Below are 7,587 nucleotides of genomic sequence, written 5' to 3'. Positions count from 1 at the left end.
ATGGTACTTGTCTTTCCCTGACTAGATTCTTTCACTTAGCATAATACTTTCCAGGTCCATCCATATTTTTGCAAAAGGTAAGATTTTCTTCTTTTTTACTTTTATTTTTTACAGCTGAGTAGTATTCCATTGTGTAAATGTACCACATATTTTTTATCCACTCATCTACTGATGGGCACTTGGGCTGCTTCTAAATCTTGGCTATTATAAATAACGCTGCAGTGAACATAGAGGTGCATATATTCTTTCAAATTAGTGTTTTCAGTCTCTTAGGATATATTCCCAGAAATGGAATTGCTGGGTCATAAGGCAGTTCTATTTTTAATTTTTTGAGGAAACTCCATACTGTTTTCTGCAGTGACAGCACCAATCTGCATTCCCACCAGCAGTGCACCAGGGTTCCCTCTTTTCCACATCCTCACCAACCCTTGTTTGTTGATTTATTGATGATAGCCATTCTGACAGGTGTGAGGTGATATCTCGTTGTGGCTTTAATTTGCATTTCTCTGATGATTAGATTAGTGATGTTGAGTATCTTTTCACATGTTTATTGGCCATCTGTATGTCCTCTTTGGAGAAGTGTCTATTCAGGTGATAGGTATGAGATTAACTGAAATGAAAGAGACATTCACAAAAGCCACAATAAAGTTAGGTTCAAGAGTACTAAAATGAAATGTCCTGTTAAAATGATCAAGGGTATTGTAATGTTCACTGAGTTGTGTTTACAGAGAAAGAAGTCAAGTTGAAGTCAATGATCTGTTTGAGTCAACCTATTTTAGTTTTGCACAAATGGTTAATATTCACCGCATTCCAAAAGAGTAAGTTTGCCAGAAAGTGGACAGAGTCAGCTGGAAGAAAGTTGTTTATTGCTCAAGTATGCCAAGTTAAAATAAAATAAAAAAAAATCTTAAAAACTACACAAAGAGGGAGTATATATTTAGTGGACCTGTCTGGGCAGAGTCATGACTTGTTCTCCTGTCATTTATATGATTTTGTTCTATGGTGTTTACTCTGGTATTCATTAGCACAGGACTAAAATACCTTTCATCTTTGTTTTGTCTAACAACACTTTGTAGTATATTTGAAAAACAGTGTGTCATCTTAAAGGTGCTTTCATTATGCTGAAATCATCATACCAGGATGATAAATCCCAAAACTTCATTCTTAGATTTAGTTACTTCTTATTCCAGGGAATATAAAAGATGTTTATGGCTAATATACTACCTGTACACTGGATAGCATACTTTAAAAAGAGACTATGAGGACTTTTGTGAGACTCAATTCCAAAGTAAGTTATTTTTTTTTGAATAGGTCATATGTATATATGATAAAAATGTATAAAGGTGCAGAAGATGAAGAGAAAAGGTAGTTCTCCTACATATTTTCTGTAATTTCCTCAGGTTCCCTTGCCAAAAAGCCATCTCTATTACCAGTTTCTTATGTGTATCTATTTAGAGTAGCAATTTTCAATAGATGTGCTGCAATAATTTTTAAAACATGCAATACCTGAATATTTAGTCAGAGGTACTTACCTTTTCCTTCTTAGATTGTTAAAAAAAAAAAAAAAAAAAGACAACAGCCAACACAACAATAGCCACCCGGTGTGAATTCCCTCCCTGTCTTGAACCATAAATATATAGGTCATATAACAGAGTTGCATCTTATTGGTCACATCACATAATAAGATTGCGTCTGATTGGTTTATTCTTTTTTTAAAAATATGTTTTGATTGATTTTTTAGAGAAAGAGGAACGGAGAGAGAGAGAGAGACAGAAACATCGATGTGAGAAGGAAACATTGATTGGCTGCCTCCTGCACAATCTCCTACTGGGGATTGAGCCTGCAGCCCAGTCATGTGCCCTGACTGGGAATTGAGCCAGGACCTCTCAGTCCACGGGATGATGATCAGTCCATTTAGCTACACTGGCCAGGCTGATTGGTTGATTCTTGATATCAGAAATCTTTCTATACAAGTATAGGCACCTGACTTTTAAAAAAGTCACCTTGGAGCAAAAAGGGTAGGTAATTACTATAATTATTATTGTTTTTTGGTAAAGCAAAAATAAATGAGATGAAAAAGGTTGAAAATTGCTGGTCTAGAGCTATACTATAAAATGTTTCTTAAATGGTATTTTTAACACAAATGGTATTATACATTTTTCATTTCATCTATATATACATACATGCCTATCAGAACATATAGAACTTTCTCATTTTTTAAAAATGGCAATACAATATTCCACTGTTTGAATATAGTATATTTAGCCCCTCCTCATTAATGGACTGTTTGGTTGGTTCTGATCTTTTGATATTACTAGCAATATTGCATTGACTATCCTTCTAGAGTCTTCTTCGTGTCGGTATGCAAATATATCTGTAGGAAAAATTACTAGAAATGCAATTTTGGGTTAAAGGTTATATTCAGTTAAAATTTTAAATAGGTATTATCAAATTTGCTTTCATAGCTGCTGTCCTAATTTGTGCTCTTAACAGTTATGTTGGAGAGTGCCCGTCTCTCCATATCCTTGACCATATAACTGAAAACTGGTATCTCACAATTTTAGTTTTCATTCTTATCATTTTGTATTAGATTGCTTATCTCATGTTTAAATGTCAGGGATTTACGAAAAACTTGTTTTTATCTTTTTATTATAGAATATAATATCCAGGTAGAAAAGTACACAAAACAAATATGTTTTATCGTAAAGTAAATATCTGTGTAACTACCATCCAGGTTAAGAAATAGCACATCTCTGGCACCCCCAAAGTCCTCCTTGCTCCTCTCTCAACCACTACTCTCCTTCCTCCTGCACAGGTGGAGTTGTCACTACATCTTTTTATGCTAATCACTCCTTTGTTCTTCTTGATAGTTTCATGTCCAGAGCATACATTCCTAAACAACCTAGTTTTGATTTGCCTGTTTTTTATACTTTTTATAAATAGAAGCATTCATTATATACCCTTTTGTATCTGGATCCTTTCACTTTATATTTTATTAGTAAGATACATTCTTGCTTTGTGTAGCAATAATTTACTCATTTTTATTATCATAGAATTCCATTTTATGACTATATCACAGTTTACCTAGTTTACTGTTGACAAACATTTCCAGTTTTGGACTAATATAAATAATGCTGTTGGCCTGGCTGGTGTGGCTCAGTGGATTGAGTGTCAGCCCAGGGACTCAGAGGTCCTGGTTTGATTCCCAGTCAGGGCATATGCCCTGGTTGTGGGCTTGATCCCCAGTAGGGGGCATGCAAGAAGCAGCCTATCAATGTTTCTCTCTCATCCATATTTCTATCTCTCCCTTCCTCTCTTAAAAAAAAAAATCAATAAGAAACATTTAAAAATGAATAAATAGGTAATGCTGTTATAAACATTCTTGTACAGTTGGTTGCATCTCTGCAGGGTAACTACTTAAAAGTGGATCATAGGTGATTTGCCTTGCATCCCTGGGATGAAAACCATATGATCATATCAATAGATGCTGAAAAAGCATTTGACAAAATGCAGCACCCATTTGTGATAAAAATGCTCAGCAAAATGGGAATATAGGGCTCATATCTCAACATAATAAAGACCATATATGAAAAACCTACAGCCAACATCATACTCAATGTACAGCAGCTAAAAGCATTTCCTTTAAGAGCAGAAACAAGTGGATGTGGGGGCAGGGAAGAGATAAGTCACAGAACTTATATGCATGTATGTGTAAACAAGGACATAGACAATAATGCTGGGGGCGTGGCGGATTGGGAGGAGGGTGTCAATGGGGGAAAAAAGGAGAAACATTTGTAACAACAACAACAACAACAACAACACAAAAGAACAGAAACAAGACTGGGATGATGCCACTTTTGCCACTGTTATTTAACATAGTACTAAAAGTCTTAGCCACAGAAATTAGACAAGAAGAAAAAATAAAAGGGATCCAAATTGGAGAGGAGGAAGTGAAACTGTCATTTGCAGATGACATGATATTGTACACAGAAAAATCCTAAAGACTCAATCAAAAATCTACTAGATTTATGAATGACTTTGGCAAAGTAGCAGGATACAAAATTAACATACAGAAATTGATGACATTTTTATACACCAATAATGAACACTCAGAAAGGGAAATTAAAAAAACAATCTCATTTACCATTGCAACAACAACAAATACCTAGGAATAAACTTAACCAAGGAGGAAAAAGACCTGTTCTCTGAAAACTACAGGACATTGAAAAAGGAAATAGAGGGAGATATAAAAAAGTGGAAACATATACCATATTCATGGATTGGAAAAATCAACATCATTAAAATGTCCATACTACCCAAAATAATCTACATATTCAATGCAATCCCTATTAAAGTACCAATGGCATATTTCACAGCTCTAGAACAAATACTCCAAAAGTTTATATGGAACCATAAAAGACCCCAAATAGCCACAGTAATCTTGAAAAAGAAGAACAAAGTGGGAGGGATCACAATACCAGATATCAAATTATACTACAAAGTCATTGTAATAAAAACAGGCTGGTACTGGCACAAGAATAGGCATATAGACTAATGGAACAGAACAGAGAACACTAATATCGACCCAAGACATTATGCATAATTAATATTTGACAAAGGAGGCAAGAACACACAATGAAGAAAAGACAGTCTCTTCAACAAATGGTGTTGGGAAATTGGACCGTTACATGCAAAAAAAAAAAAAAAAAAATTGAAACTAGACCATCAACTTACACCGTACACAAGAATAAACTCAAAATGGATGAAAGACTCAAATATAACCTGTGAAACCATAAAAATCCTAGAAAGAGATGTAGGCAGAAAAATCTCAGACATTATACCTAGTGGAATTTTCACTGATACATTGCCTAGGACAAGAGAAGCAAAAGAAAAAATTAATAAATAGAACTACATCAAACTTAAAAGCTTCTGCACAGCGAAAGAAACCAGCATTAAAATGAAAAGGGAACCTGTTCTCTGGGAGAACATATTTACCAACTATACATTGAATAAGGGGTTAATATCCAAAATATATAGAGTGCTCATACAACTCAACAAAAGGAAGACAAACAATGCAATTAAAAATTGGCAGAGGACCTGAATAGATACTTTTTTAAACAGGACATACAAATGGCCAGGAGACATATGAAAAATGCTTAACATCTCTAATCATCAGAGAGATACAAGCAAAATGACTATGAGATCTTACCTCAAAACTGCCAGAATGGTGGCCATCAACAGATCCTCTAACAAGTGTTGGTGAGGGTGTGGAGAAAAGGGGACTCTAGCACACTGCTGGGGGAGAATGCAGATTGGTGCAGCCACTGTTGAAAACAATATGGTGTTTCCTCAAAAAATTTAAAATAGAACTGCCATTTGACCCAGTGATCCCACTTCTTGGAAAATATCCTAAGAAGCCATTAATGGGATTATCAGTCTTTGTAGATTTAGCATTCTGGCAGGTGTGGTATAACATCTCATTATGATTTCAATTTGAATTTCCCTAAATATTAGTGAAATCAAGCACATTTTTATATGTTTATTGGCCATTTGGAAATCCTCCTTTGTGAAGTTTCTTTTCAAGTTTTTATATTTTTTCCTACTTTCTTTTCAATTGCTTGTTTTTTTCTTACTGATTTGTAGGAATTCTTATATATTTTGGATACATTGATATGTTGTTAAATTGGGTTCTAGGAAAAGTAGAGCCTGTGGCAAGGACGTAGAAGAGAGAGACTTATAACAGTGAGGCAGGGAAGAAGGAAAAACTGTTATTAAGGTCACTACTTTAGGCATCACAAGCTTGATTCCTCTAGGACCTCTGAGAAGAGCACAGAATGTCTTTCCAAAGGAAGGAAACCTAGAGCATTTATTCAATATGTTTGAGGGTTCCCTCTAGGGGCACTTACTCCCCCAGCTTCCAAGCTGAGCTAGTGCTAGGCTAAATGTATTCCCATAGTCTTCAGAGAAGGTCCTGAAGCAGAGGATGGGAGGGTGCTCAGTGAGTACTTAGTTGAAATATTTGCCAGAACCAATTAAGTCTGAGCTCACAAGGAACTGTCCATAGCAGGCTCTAGCTAAAATCAGAAGTGGGTCAAGGGACTCTGAAGTAGGTGTGTTTTTTTAATCTTTCCCTACACTTTGAGGTGTCTTTTAATGAACATAAATGCTTAATATTTATGTAATCAAATTTATCTACCTTTTCTGTTTTAGCTAATGTTTTCAATGTCTTAAGAAATCTAACCCTGAATTCATGAGGACATTTTAAAACTTAGTTTGAATAGTGTGCTTTGTTTTTGAAGGCTATAAAAGATATATAGCCTTGGTATAAGCCATGGAACCTTTGAAACCTTTCCGTAGAATCCCTAGAGGTTTGTTGGTCTCAGGTTAAAAAAATCTCTGATTTTTGTTTTATCATCCAAATTTAGATCTATAAAACACTCAGAACTAATTTTTTTTAAGCATGATGTGAGGTGGAGGTCAAGTTTTATTGGATATCTATTTGACCCAACATCAGTTTTTGAAAAAACAAGCAAAAGCAACCTCATCCTTTCCCCATTGCTTAGTAGTGCCAACTTATAACTTTGTTGTAAATCAAATACCTATATCTACTTAGTTTTTTCCCCCTTCTTCTTCTGGCTCTTGATTCTGTTCCCTTGGAGTATTTTTCTCCTAGTTGGACCAATTCCTCTTGATATCTGGTAGATCAAGTTTATCCTTTGTGTTCTTCTTTAAGATTTTCTTGGATATTTGGATTTTCATATAAAGTTTAGAATTAACTGAGCAAATTATGTATATACAAACACACACCAAACTCTTGGAATCTTGATTGGAATAGCATTGAATCCATACCTTAATTTGGAGAAATTTACTTCATTACAATTTTGAGTCTTCTAATACATGAGCATAGTATAGCCCTCTATTTATTAAATCTTTTAACTTATTCTCAAAAATATTTTATAGTTTACTGCGATGAAACGTCACATATCTTTCATCAGAAGTTTCAGTTAGATATTTAATGGTTTTATGTAAATGGTATTTATAAATTCATTTTGCTTGAGGGTGTATATAGAAATGCAGTGTACTTTTTTTGTATAATACCCTTGTATAAAACAGACTTGCCAAACTCACTTATTAGTTATAATTCTTTATCTGTAGATTCTTTTGAATTTTCTACCTATACAATCATATAATTTGCACATGACAGTTTGATTTCTTATCTTTTAATCCTTACACCTTGTATTTCTTTTTCTTGCCTTCTTGTACTGTTTAAGACTTCTAATACAATGTTGAGAATATAAGTAGTGGTGGTAGACATTCTTATTATAGTCTCTATCTGAAAAAAATGCTTTCAACATTTTACCATTAAGTATGATTATAAGATATTTGGTTAAAAATATTGTTTATTGTGCAGTTGTTGCAGGTGCACCATTCTAAATATGTTAAGTCGAATTTGCTGATCATATTATTTAAATCTTTTATATTTTTCCTGTTTTTTAAGTCCACTCATTTTATTATTTATAAAGAGACGTATTTAAAAATCTTTACTCTGATTATAAATTTGTCTATTTGCCTTATATTTCTGAAAAA

This window comes from Molossus molossus, unplaced genomic scaffold, assembly GCF_014108415.1.
Source record: "Molossus molossus isolate mMolMol1 unplaced genomic scaffold, mMolMol1.p scaffold_m16_p_13, whole genome shotgun sequence".
Classification (NCBI taxonomy): Eukaryota; Metazoa; Chordata; class Mammalia; order Chiroptera; family Molossidae; genus Molossus; species Molossus molossus.
This window is presented reverse-complemented; position numbering follows the sequence as displayed.